The sequence below is a fragment of the Drosophila persimilis genome, unplaced genomic scaffold (genome assembly GCF_003286085.1).
Source record: "Drosophila persimilis strain 14011-0111.01,24,50 unplaced genomic scaffold, DperRS2 tig00000000-arrow-pilon, whole genome shotgun sequence".
NCBI lineage: Eukaryota > Metazoa > Arthropoda > Insecta > Diptera > Drosophilidae > Drosophila > Drosophila persimilis.
In genome coordinates this window covers 3721972-3734650 of record NW_020825288.1, presented here as the reverse complement: position 1 = coordinate 3734650, position 12679 = coordinate 3721972, and the positions used below count along the sequence as shown (strand labels likewise).

General features: G+C 45.5%; 1 long non-coding RNA gene across 1 annotated transcript; it reads left to right on the top strand.

Moving 5' to 3' along the window:
- The first annotated feature begins 91 nt into the window (after positions 1-91).
- On the top strand, positions 92-402 carry LOC113564945. Its single transcript, XR_003408392.1, has 3 exons — positions 92-124; positions 189-259; positions 344-402. It is a non-coding gene; the product is annotated as an uncharacterized LOC113564945 (long non-coding RNA).
- Positions 403-12679: the final 12277 nt, after the last annotated feature.

Below are 12679 nucleotides of genomic sequence, written 5' to 3'. Positions count from 1 at the left end.
GCAACTCGTTTCTTTTCCTTTTTTGAAGTCTGGCATTGTTGTGGCATTTGCATTTTTTCAAGCATTCTTTGGGCGCCGTAAGGACAAAGAACATCGATGGTCGTCATTGCATATATCACAAATTGTAGCTGCACATTGAATTATAAGCCAGGCATCCATGGCTGTCATTTAACTCTTGCCTTTTGCAGACATCCTGGATCCTGGATCCAGTAGTAGTAGACGACAGTGGAGGACCGACCGGACATGAAAGGCTTGAAAGGTATACGCAAGATGAGAAAAACCAGGGAAAAAAGCGACCGCCGTACAACGAAGGACATAGATAATTAATTTGCTTTGATTACAGTTGTCTGGGAATGGGATCGGGGCAAAAACTGATTCGGAGTCTCTGGCTATGAAGTGGACTCGACTGGCAGACGGAAATTGAAGTGTTTCTAATGTATGCGGGGGGAGGAGGGAACGGAGGGAAGAGAAAACGGATGGGCCAAAGGCTTTCCATCTGGCCGTGATGCCGACAGCAAAAACTGACAGCAGAACCAGCCCGTCGGCGGCATCAGCGGCAACGAGTGCGTCTAATTGATGGGCATCCAAAGCCAAAGGAGCTGGCTTCCATGCAAATGTGGCTCTGCATTTTCGAGGCCTGCTTCTGCCACTGCCACTGCCACTGTCGGTTCGGGTCGGATCGGATCGGGTTCGCTCATCAATTATTTAAAATATGTTACACTTGGCACATAACTTGACTGACAAGCATATGTTCACGGGCCTGCCTGTAAGCCGAGTCAGTGGCCATAATAGCTGGTCATTATGTTTATGGGCTGACGCACGGGGGACACGGCGGAGCAGGAGCCAGCAATGAAACTGGAGTCTGCCCTCGCGCCCACCCACCACACACCTGCCTGACTCGGAAAAAAGGTCTGGGCCCCAACACATGCTGCAGGTCCACTGTCCTGGGCCTTATCCTTGTCGAAATTTATGCGTACATGCCCGGTTGAAAAACGTGGCCGACGACAACCCCTCCTCGGGTCATTTATTATTAGCTGTAAAATGCGTGCCGGCCCCTGTTTTGGCACCGACTTTAGTTTGGACTTTAGTGCTCCTGAGAGCCGAGAGCCCCCCCTAATAAATAATCTCCATTTGCAGAGCAGAGAGGCGAGGACACACAGAGGTGTGAAATCTAAAACGAAACCTACTGATAGGGATGGCTTTGCAGACTGTTTGTTTCTCTGTCCTTAAGTGGCTGAAAATACAGTCTATGATGCCCCAGTCCAAGGGCTCATCCATGGGTGGGCTTACTGTTCGTAACTGTTTTATTCTGATGCTGTCGACGGCAAATTAAATGTCACTCACACGCCATGTAAGCCGAGCAAAGATTTTGCAGCTCATTATGCAGCATGACGCAATCAAAAACACAAGCTCTGCCACACGGGGGGCTAGTATGGCGAGTATGCAGTGTGGGATGCTGAGCTTATTTGAATTTACAAGTTTGCCAACGACTAATGGCAAATTCAATTTCGAGCAGAGAGAACGCTTTAAAAGCAATCAAAGGCAGAGCAGCTCCATGGCTCCATGGCTGCATCTCAGGCTCAGATTTGGCTGCAGGGTCAGCTGTGCATTCGTCTTACGGTCTTTGGACATGGACTCGGCAAAGAGTGAGTTGCAATGGACACGAACTGCCGCCGGGTGGAATGTGGCAGGAGCAGCAGTAGCAGCAGCAGCAGCAGCATCAGCAGTAGCGGGAGGAGCATCTAGAGCTTCAGTAGCGGTAGCGGTAGCGTCTTTGATTGCACTGCAGCCTGGCCTCGTGGTGGATGGTGGTGAATGGAGGTGGTGTGTGTTCTTCTCTTGGCTGTCTTCTACTCAAGCACAGTTCGTTGCACATTTGAACATACCCTCGGAAAATAAATGCAAATTTAGCCATGGCAAACACACAGCCACAGCCACACATCCGAGCACATTGGCCATAGACATGCGCTGTTCCTTTTGTTGCCGCCGTTGCACATTTCCCGAACGCGTTCGATCCCCTACACTCCACTCCACTCCACACCAATCCACTCTACTTCAGCTTCACTGCTGTATTCCACTATATTCCGCTTTGGTCTGGTACTGGTCGTCTGCCCTGCTCTTTCAACATATTTGTATAAATTTTCGATTTTCTGCTTCAATAGTCTCCCGGAGTTGTACTGCTGCTCCTCCTCAACCTCCTCTTCCTTCTCTAACCCCTCCTATTTCTCGCTCCTCTTCACTTTGTTTATGTCTCAAGAATTCAATATTTTTTCAAACTATTTCTCCTGTTTTTCTCGCACATGCTTTGTTATAGCTCTATACATATATATGTATATATGTATGTATATATAGAGTATTACTGGCAGAGGATTGAGTACAGACAAACACACACTTTGTCCGCATCTGGATTGTCTGGATGCTCCTTTCTTATCTGTGGTGCATTTGATAATCCTGACGCACCTTTAAGCTGTACATTTTTCTGTGTTCGATTGGCAGACGCCAGGGAAGCTGAATTTACTTGCCATTCTCACATTTTATATGCTCATTAAATTTTATTGCCCAGATATACATAGTTCCAAGTCCCTCACACAACATAGAACTCGTTTGTGTTTTGGCATCTACATGCTTAAACGCTGCCTGCCTCCCGCTTGCTACTTAATGGCTAATTAGTGGTATAATTTACACCTTAATGACTCTACAACAATGCCCAGGCTGCTCTTTAAGCACGAGGAGAAGGAACAGGCGAAGGAGCAGCACCAGCCAAGAAGCCACAAGCCAGAGGCACCCTAGCAACGAGGAGCTAGCTATCTGCTCGTAGTTTAATCCCAGCACCTTGTATGCCACACCCCCACTCCAGGCTCCCGAGGAGCCTTCAGCCCAGACCGTTCCATGCCTACATTTTATCGTAGAGCTCATATGGATGTGTTTTGCTTTATGTGCAAATCAGCGTCCATTAATAAAGACAGCCAGCGAAATGTTAGGCATACGCCGCGTTGCATTAATCACAGCAAACGATATACATGCGAGTATGCCTCTGTGTTTCTATCTGTGTATGTGAGAGTGTGGCTCTGCGTGTGTGTGTGTGTATGCATGTATTGTGTGCGTAGTCCTGCTCCGGAGCGTGTTAATTTCATCGCAAATGCCTTTTTCAGTATGAAAATTTATGTATGCCATTTTAGACACTTTGATTTATGACCTTAACTCCGAAATGAATCGAGTTTTGTTGGATTATTCCCACCTCCGCTAGACTTTGGCTTTAGATGGTAAGCGTAAATTTCAGGGGTTTAATTTGGTATCGAAAGAGTAGGAGCATATATTCGTTGCAGTAGATCCATCAATTAGTTGAATATCAAAAGGAAGTTTCAATGCATTCAAAAGAATAAAATCTTGTGAATATGCAAACTTAAATGTTATTCTTGGCAATTAATCCAACTTTCGCAAGGCGCAAGGTCTTCAATAAGAAAGTTTGATGGGCTCTGAGACTTTTTTTGTTATAAAAGATCAACTAAAATTCTTATGCACATTCCTGATCAATATTTTCTCCAAAATTGTGCACTTTCTCTAAACCTCTAGAACATATAGAATTTACAAGGTTTTGTATTTTATGAAGATAAATTAATTCAATACTTTTTAAATATTTCACTTGACATTATCTATATACATATGCACATATATATATTTTTCAGTGGATCAATCAATTATGCCAAAATATATTCAAATATTTTCACACATTTTGCAATACATTTTAAATCTTAAAATCTTATGCACATTCAAAATGAAATTCCTTTTCAATATCCCACCCAAAAGAGTAACTACATATATCTGATTGACTTGCATGCGAGACGGGGCGAGGCAGCAAAATGTTGTCACGCACTGTCAAATACGAAATTATGGAAAATGACACAGCTCGCACAATGAAAACACACCTGGAAACCCCTGTGCACCTGGCAATGCCCTCCTCGCCGGGCCGGGGATGAACTGTGGCTCAGAGGAGCACCGTGGGTCGCCGTGCAATTTGCAAATTGCCATAAAGCTTGCAATTGTGTCAAATATTTTAATGCAATAAGAGTCACAGCGTGACAAAATTCACATGGTGAATGGTGAATGGCAAAGGGTGAATGCTGAATGGGTGCATTCAAAGCACTACTCTTTACTCTCCTGGTACCACGCTGCGTCAGCGCTGGGGATGACATCAGCAGTCGCCTGACCAGCTACATGATTGGTGGGCTTTAAAGCCAAGTAGCTATCGCAGAACTTATCGCCTCGGCAATTTCGGCTAACAGATCAATTACGGGGGAGCATAAAGCCGTTTAGAACCACAAAATCTAAACGGCAGCCACAAAAATAAAATAAAATCCCCAACCAAAACTAAGGCAACCAGCGGCTGCTGTCGCGACGGGCAATTCAATTTTTTATTTTCTATTTCTTATTTATGGCTCTTCAAAATATATATACATATCCGGCTATATCCCAGGAACGGGGACAATCGGCAAAGCGTTAAAAAACAAGCGAAAATATTACAACATTTTAATAGCGAAAATGAAGATTTATTGCCCACGACGACGACGAGGACGGATGACGGCGCGACGCTGCCAAAATGTGCCGCAAAAAAGTGGAGCGCTACTAAAAAGAGCTCGAAAAAAAGTAGCAGCTGACCAGCAAAATACAGCAACAATCAAACTTGGAAAACTTTAAAGTAGTCGACTAAAGAAAAGGATCTTTAATTCAAAAATATATGAAAATTTAGGCCAAGTGCGGGATGAAATGGATTTTCCGATTTTCCAAGAGGTGGAATTGTACTTAAAACCTGGCCATAATAATCAGGTAGATATACCTTTGCTGCCGTAAAATGCCCAGGGTATCGTGAGATGTGGAAAAAAGTGCAAAGTGTAAAAATCGCTGCCGCGTCACGTCACGTCAGCCGCATGATAGACCAGTCAGGGAGTTGGCCATCGCTTCCCGGTCCCCACGCTCGGACTCGGACTCGGACAGTGGGCGTGCTCAGCCTCTGTGTCCCTTATCGCCATAGTAGTTGTTGCCCCATTGTATTGTTGCCGCCATGTGGCACAGCCTGTTGTTGTTGCTATGGTCTGTGTCTGAGCCAAGCGCACGTCGCACTTTGTTAGCTGCATGCCAAACCCTGCTACCAAGAGCGATCCCAGGAGCGGAGCGGGTGCCGTTGCCAGTGCCCCATTGTTTGCTCGCCCACTAGGCACACACAACTGGGCGTGTCCAATCAAAATATGCAAATGTTTTATCCGTAAAACGTCGCTTTGATGGAATTTCGGCACATTTCGCCAGCTTTCCTCCCAGTTGCTGCCGACTGCCGACTGGCGACTGTCGGCTGCTGCTGCTGTTGTTTGCTTTGGTTTGGCTTGGCTTGGTTTGCCTTGTTTTGGCTGTTTTGAATACCTCTCTTTTTCCGTCTCGCAGTGGCAGTGGCAGTGGCAGTGTGTTGGCCTCCAACAAATTAGCAGTAGTTTGCCGGGCCAGGCGCTAGCTGCCTGCTGCATGCCGCCTGCCTGCCTGCCACACGTCAATCAGCGAACGGGCCACGTTGCCTGATTTATATGCATAAATTTTCGCGTGCGGTTTGAGCCACGTTTACGACGCTTTAATTTAATGTTGCCAACATTTGCGCGTCATTTTTGGTCAACCGTTTTTCAATAGTCATTCCCGGTAATGGGGGTGTGGCAGGAGCAAGAGCAGGAGCAGATGTGGAAGCTCATTACAGAGGAGCATGATGACAAGGGTGGGGTGGGTCTTTGGGGGATATGAATAGCTGCTGCCTCAGTCATAATGAATAGGTGATACTTGGCCGTGCCTTTTGAGGACTACGCAAAAAAGACTTGCCAGCCGATTACAACTAATTTCGAATAGCAGCTTCTGGCTTTTGAATTGTTAGTCGAATTTGCGGTTTTTGTGTTGATTTCCTGGCACATTCGTGCACATTCGAATTATAGACCATTGCCCATTGATTGCACTTCCAGGAGCCGTAGGACGGCCATAGGACTGTGTACGGTCGCCACGTCCAACCCCTTGGGGGCCCTGGACCAAAAATTGGAACAATGTTTGGGACGGTGCGGCATGGCCATTGTAATTACGAAGTAACTCAATAAACAGTTGTGTGTTTTGCTGTTACTGTTGTACATACATGCAAATTGCAATTAGTTTCTGCATTGCATTTGGTATTATTATTGAATTTGGACTAATACGCAAATACGAACAACCAACCTCGTGATTATCGGCATATACATCATCATAGCCGTCATAGCCGTCAAACCCGTCATCTGCACTGACCTTTGACTCCGTCAACTGGTCGAAGGTGGTGAAATTATGGCATTCACGCTACAATCGTTTCTTTATGGACTTACTTAAATACATTATTGATTTGCAAATAGTACGTCGGTAGGCCCTGCCACCAGAACTACCATTATCACCTCATTAAAACTGGTAAGCCCGCCCACGCAGACACACAGACTTCCGTTCTGGCTGAAATGAAATTTATAATGACAGCTACAGCAAACAAACAGACCAACAAACCCCAGCAGAACGGAGCCCTCCTACAATTATGGCCAAAAGTTGTACGATGCGGCTGAAATATAATCAGTCCTGGCTTCTATGCTGCACATATTATATACCATATATATGTATACATGTGTAAGCACCGATCATGCAGTTCTCACCATAGTATATTTGTTCGTTTGTTTGTTTTAATTAAAATTACACAACCATGTCCGTGTCCGTCTCGGTGTCCGTGTCCCTGTTTCAGTCTTTGTTCTGTTCCCTGGCATCCCACTTTCCGTCTGGCTCTCTGTCCGTGTATTTTCCTGCTGTTTTAATGCTTTTTTAGTAAATAATTTATATTCAATTTTCAAATAAATTACAAACAAAAATAGTTAGCAAACAATCTCCAACGACAATGGGCTGCATCACATTCAATTGAGATGCAAAAATAAACCATTAAAACACAATGCAATATTTAATGTCGTTAATCTCTGATGATTTGGTTTTTGCAAATATAAACAATTGATGTTTGAAGACTTGTAAATAGAGTTGACAGCTTTAACAGCAAGACCATTAAAATGAACGACCATTGTTCACAATTTAGAGACCACACTGAGGGAAAACTGACTACGAATAGATAAGGTACAGTCTCGCAGGTCTTTTATAATGATGGAGTTATGGGAGAGAGCACCGAACTCCACCCACTGTTTGGCGAAGAGTCATTCTGCACTGCTCTTCTCTCACTGCTTTTCTCTCAGTGTTAAAATAAAAGAAAAAAAAGAAAAATTTGTGTCTGCTCCATGGGACAGTGGCAGTGGCAATGGCAGTGTCCGCAGTTTGGCTCCATTTGGTGGCTGGCTGAATGCACGGCAGGATTATTATAATTGTGTAAGCCATTTAAGCATGACAAACACACAGTGTCACACACACATTAGCATCCCGGAAAAGTGGAGGGAAAATCCCTACAAAAGCACTACTTGGGTTAGCCCTGGGCTTCCCCTCACGACTCTCGCTGTGTGAAAATGGGCAGAGTGCAAGTGTGATTGTGATGTGTGGCTGGGTCTGATATTGGATTTCCATGTCTGTGGGTCGCCTCAAACCACCGAAACCACGGGCCAAATAGAACCTCCAACTGAAAATGTTTACAGAGCTTTCAGGTGCAGTGTCCAAGCTGGCGAATTCAAGTGTCAAATTAGCAAAACTTGGCCCGCACTTAAATATTAACTCTTACTTAAAAATGTACACAATCCGCCTGGTTACCAATTAAACTAAAGTGTTGCGTTTTTGCCAAGCACCGGGCAGTGAGCTCCGAGCTCAATCCTTGGCCGCAGCATGCACAAAACTTCAAACTGCTGCTAGATAAACAGTCCGAGAGCCACGGAACAAGGAATGGATGTTGGCCATCCATCGCCCCATAGCCCACACAGGCGCAAATATTGATAGTCTAACACAAAAGTTTTATGCACTAAAAGAACGCCTAGGATAGTGGTTGTAGGTGGAGATGGAGATCCCATCTCCCATCACCCATCTCCCATTTCCCAGTTCGCAGTTCGCACCAAAGTCAATTTTCACCCAAGTCGACGTTAGTTGAAAAGTTAGCAACACAAAGTGCCGAGGCAGAGGAGCAAAAAAAAACCACCAGGAGCAGCAGCAGCTGAAAAAGAAAATGAAAGCCGAAACGAAACGTAAATTTTTATCTGTGCGCGGTGCAGTGCAAAAAGGTTTCGAGTGCAAAATAAAGTTACTTTGGCAATGCGATGCATCAAACCGCAAAACAAGATAATTTCAACGGTAAATAAATCACAGCCACGAGTGGTGCAGGGCGGTTAAGGTGGGTATACTCGTGGTGTTCCACAGGATAGTGTTAAGGGTAGGTAGGTACACCCCCCCTCTAAATGGTTCAGTGCCCTACCTCTTTCGAGGCAAGGCGAGGCCAGTCGGTGAGTCGGTGAGTCGGCACAAGTATGCACCACTGCGCTCTACTCCCCGAAGTGAAACAACTGAAAAGTTTCAGGGAGAATGGCAGGCAAATCCAGACCCGAATCATTCCATTACCCCCGGAGGCAACGGCAACACGCGCATGTTTCGCAAAAAGCTGATTAGTTGCCATTGTGGCACCGGCAACATTGTGTTGTATTTGCATTCCTGGAGAAGATCCCGAGCTCCCAGCAGGGAGCGGTCCCTGAATGTGGCCTAGGTGTTGGTAATGCCTGCATATTCAGGGCACGTCAGAGGGATGGACGGGACTACATTTCTGCACTCTATACCAGTTGTGCCTGTGCCTGAAGCTGGCTTAAATGGAACTACAGATACAGATTTTTATCGAATATTTAATGTAAAGATCGTGATAAAATATCGAAAAAATTCAATAAAATCATGCTAAATTTTGTCGTCGTTGCAGCCTGCTAATTTGTGCCATCTCTGATCGGAGAAACTTTGATTTAACTTCAGTTCGAAACGAAAATGTCCGCAGGCCGCCCACTAAACGCCCCAACCATTTAATCCGATTAACTATGTCACGCGCGGACCTAAGCTGCTTAAATTGCGAATCGCCATTCTCATTGAATATTAACCAAAGGTGACCGGGACTGATTATTATCTGTAATGTTTGCAGTTAGTGGGGTATTATGCAGGTCCGAGGAAAAACTGAGCCACTGGCTGAGGCTAAGCACTTGAGTGGAAGCAATGCCCTGTGGCACCGAGAAGTGCCGGCCTGGCAGGGCAATAAATAAAATGGCCTTTCCACCGAAGGTGTGTGTCACACCCACAACCAAAGCCAGCCCACTCACATGAAATTGCAACTGCAGCAGTGGCAGTGGCAGTGGCAGCTTAAGCCAAAGTTGAACTTTAAGTAGATGCCACCTTAAGTCCGCTGCAGCTGCTGCACAAAACGGAGAAGCGTAGCATATTACTCGTAGTCTATATAGACTCTCGACTCCGACCCAGCCCTGCTCTGCCCTGCCCTGCCCTGTCCTAAAAAAAAAGCAAGCAAAACTTTTCCATTATTTTTATCTGCTTCACATTTTCAAGTAGCAAAAACTTTGATGCTGTATGCAAAAATGAAATCCGAAAAACAAGACCAAAAATTAAGTAACATTCTCTCTTTTTTTTGTGCACATGCAAAGCCAAAGCTGATTTTCATATAGCCCTGGCTAAGACCCATCTCTGCTGCTCCCCAAACCGTTATTGCTGTTGGCCGGGCCAATTCAAGGCCCCCTCGGGCTGGTGTCTCTGGCATTTTATTTAGTTTGTTATTTGTCCATACTTAAGTGTGTCGCCCCCGCCCTCGCCCTCGCCCTGGTTCTGGTCCTGTATTGGTTTTATTTGAAAAACTTGTCGCTTGTCGTATGTCGTCCTCGAATCGAAGAAGCCAGTCAGCGATGCCCAAGACAATAACCAAGACACAGATACACACAAACACACTTACACTGATTTCTGGTGCCCATCCTTGGGGGCTGTCTCCGCATCCTCCTACTCCTCCTCCTCCTCCTCCTCCTCGGTTCGATCCGTGTAAGCAAAGTAAGTTGTTGAGTAGATTACGTTTTTGTTACGTTCGCCTGCCATTGTCTTTAAGTTTTTGCTGTCTTTTATGGGCGAGCAGGAGGAGCAGGTCCTCAGGTCCCCAGGTCCCCAGTGACCCTGTAAACTTCAAATTGCTACAAGTGACAAGCCATGGTCCTTTTCACTACCATATCCCACCTCTCTCTCTCTCTATCTCTCTCGGCAGGACAATGGTCAGGTGAGTGTATGTGAGAGTCTACAATCCCACAAAGAAATTCACAGATAAACAAATCCCAGCCATGTCTTGAGTAATTTAACAACTTGCTTTCAAGCTTTTGTGGGTTGACAATGACACGGTTGCCTCTGTTTTGGCCTTCACTTTCTACGGCAAACGATACCTATTGTTCGGGAAAACCTGATCTGTTAGATCTGGCAAATCCGAAGGTAAATAGTGTTTCCATTGATTCAAGCAGATTGCTTTGTGGACGTGCGTAGTCCATCAGACCATTAGAAAATCATCTAAATGAGGTCTCTATCTAGCACTCCTCTGTCCAACTCTCTCTCCCTCTAGCATATGGGGATTCTGGTCTGTTGCACTCATCGCAAATATTATGTGGGTTTTTCCCCGTTGCAAAATGAGGGACCTTAATCCCTTGGGGCGTGCACAGGCCGTGCCCTGCCTAAACCATATTTTATGCCACAGTCATGTAAGTACATAATTCAACAAAATGTTAATTTAATTAAATTATGAATATGAAATTTTTGGTGGCTGCCTGGCAGTGCCCTGCCCTGCCCCATGCCGAACCTTGCAGCAGGACCAAAGAACAGGACCATATTTTGAATGGCACCAAAAACTCAACGCGCTTCGACTAAACAAATTCATTTATATTTCGCACACGGTGTATGGCTGGATACGCTCTCTGTCCCCTCCCCCCGCCCCTCTTTATATGGCATTTCCGAATATGCAAACACACAAACATGAACTCAATAACCGAGCCGTGCGATATACTATGCCATACAAAATGTTTCCCACAGCCGCATGTGGCAGAGGCAGCCATGACCAGCAGGAGCAGGAGCAGGAGCAGCAGCCAGTGCCGGAGCCAGTACCAGTGCCACATGTTGATTTTTCAAACTCAAATTATATAATGCAATGCATGGTAAACAAGCCGCGGCACACATACACACATGGCTGCATAAATAAACTGGAACTGGAGCTGGAGCTGGAACCGAAAATTCGAAGAAAACAACATCATTAAAGTAGTAGTCTCTGGTCTGGGCACGGCTCATGGCAATACAGTCGTCGACCAGTAAACAAACCCACAAACCGAAACCCCAAAAATATATATTGAGGGAGTCCCACGGAGAGAGGGAACGCACTGGCTAATAGCCGGGGAAATCCGAAATTACTAAAAACCAAATGTACAGCCGCATTATAAACATGCAGCGAGGCAACTACTAAAAATAATGAGCCAGCTGACTGAGTGTTTGGTCAGCACAGCGGGTGCTCCCTACCCTACCTACCTCCTGGTTGCAGTCCCTGATCCAGTGTTCAGAATTAATGAAATTTTAGATTGAAAAATGCGAAATTCACTTGAAATTTGGATAGCGTGGCAGGAAAATGTTGGAATAAAATCAGCAGCAGCGGAGAGGAGTTACCATGGAATTGAGTTGCTGAGCCAGGCCAAAAGCTATCGGTGCGAAATCTGCGTGGCCAGCACAAAAGCGAAAACACCCAGAGACCAAAAGACCAAAAGACTGAAAGGACCTATCATAAATTCAATTTTTTTATGTGGCAACTAAGACAAAATGCCAAGAGTTGACATTAAGCAGCAAGATGACGACGACTGCTCGGACTCGGACTCAGACTCGGAAGCCTTCTGCTCCTGCGACTGCTCCTCCAACTGCAATGACAGCGATGACGACAAGTGGGAGAGGACCATCAAGTGAAATGCAACCGAGTCTTCAGATTCAATGCGCGTGACAGAAACCACAGGGCTGTCAGCAGGCAGCTCCTCCACCGCTACATCCTTGCGTTGGGGATGGCGATGGCGATGGCCATTACCAGGCGGCAGTCGCAGTCATCCTCCTTTGATATGGAACTCTGGTCGGGTTGGGGTTGGGGTTGGGCTTGGGGTTGACAACTGCTGTAGCTCTAGCTGTAACTGTATATGGCAGCGTCCTTATTGTGAGCTCGCTACCTCCTCAGTGGCTCCTACCGCTCCTCCGCTGTGCATTTGTAACAGAGCTTTTCGTAAATTGATCCAATTTATGCTTATTTTATGGCAAATTACGAGTGAAGTTGCCCAGGGACTACCGACACCGCCGGGACTCTTGGTGAAGCAACCGACTGCCTGCCTGCCTGCCTGCCTGCCTGATTAAAGCAGTCCGTAAAATATCCATATCGTCAGCTAAATGTTGTCATATTAATCCCAAATTGAAGTGCTTCTGCTGTGCATTGATTTTCCAATGAATTAACGTTTAAAAACTGCATGAGACAGCGACCCCTCAAGCTATGCATATATTCAGCGCGAAATGAACTAAACCAAACTCCTAAAAATATAAATAAAAATCTCTGGCCAATATATGTATATTCTAGAATTCAATAACTCTCAGAACTGACAGAGTACATCATGTTTTATTGGAAAAAATCCAATGGATATGCAGCTGCCAC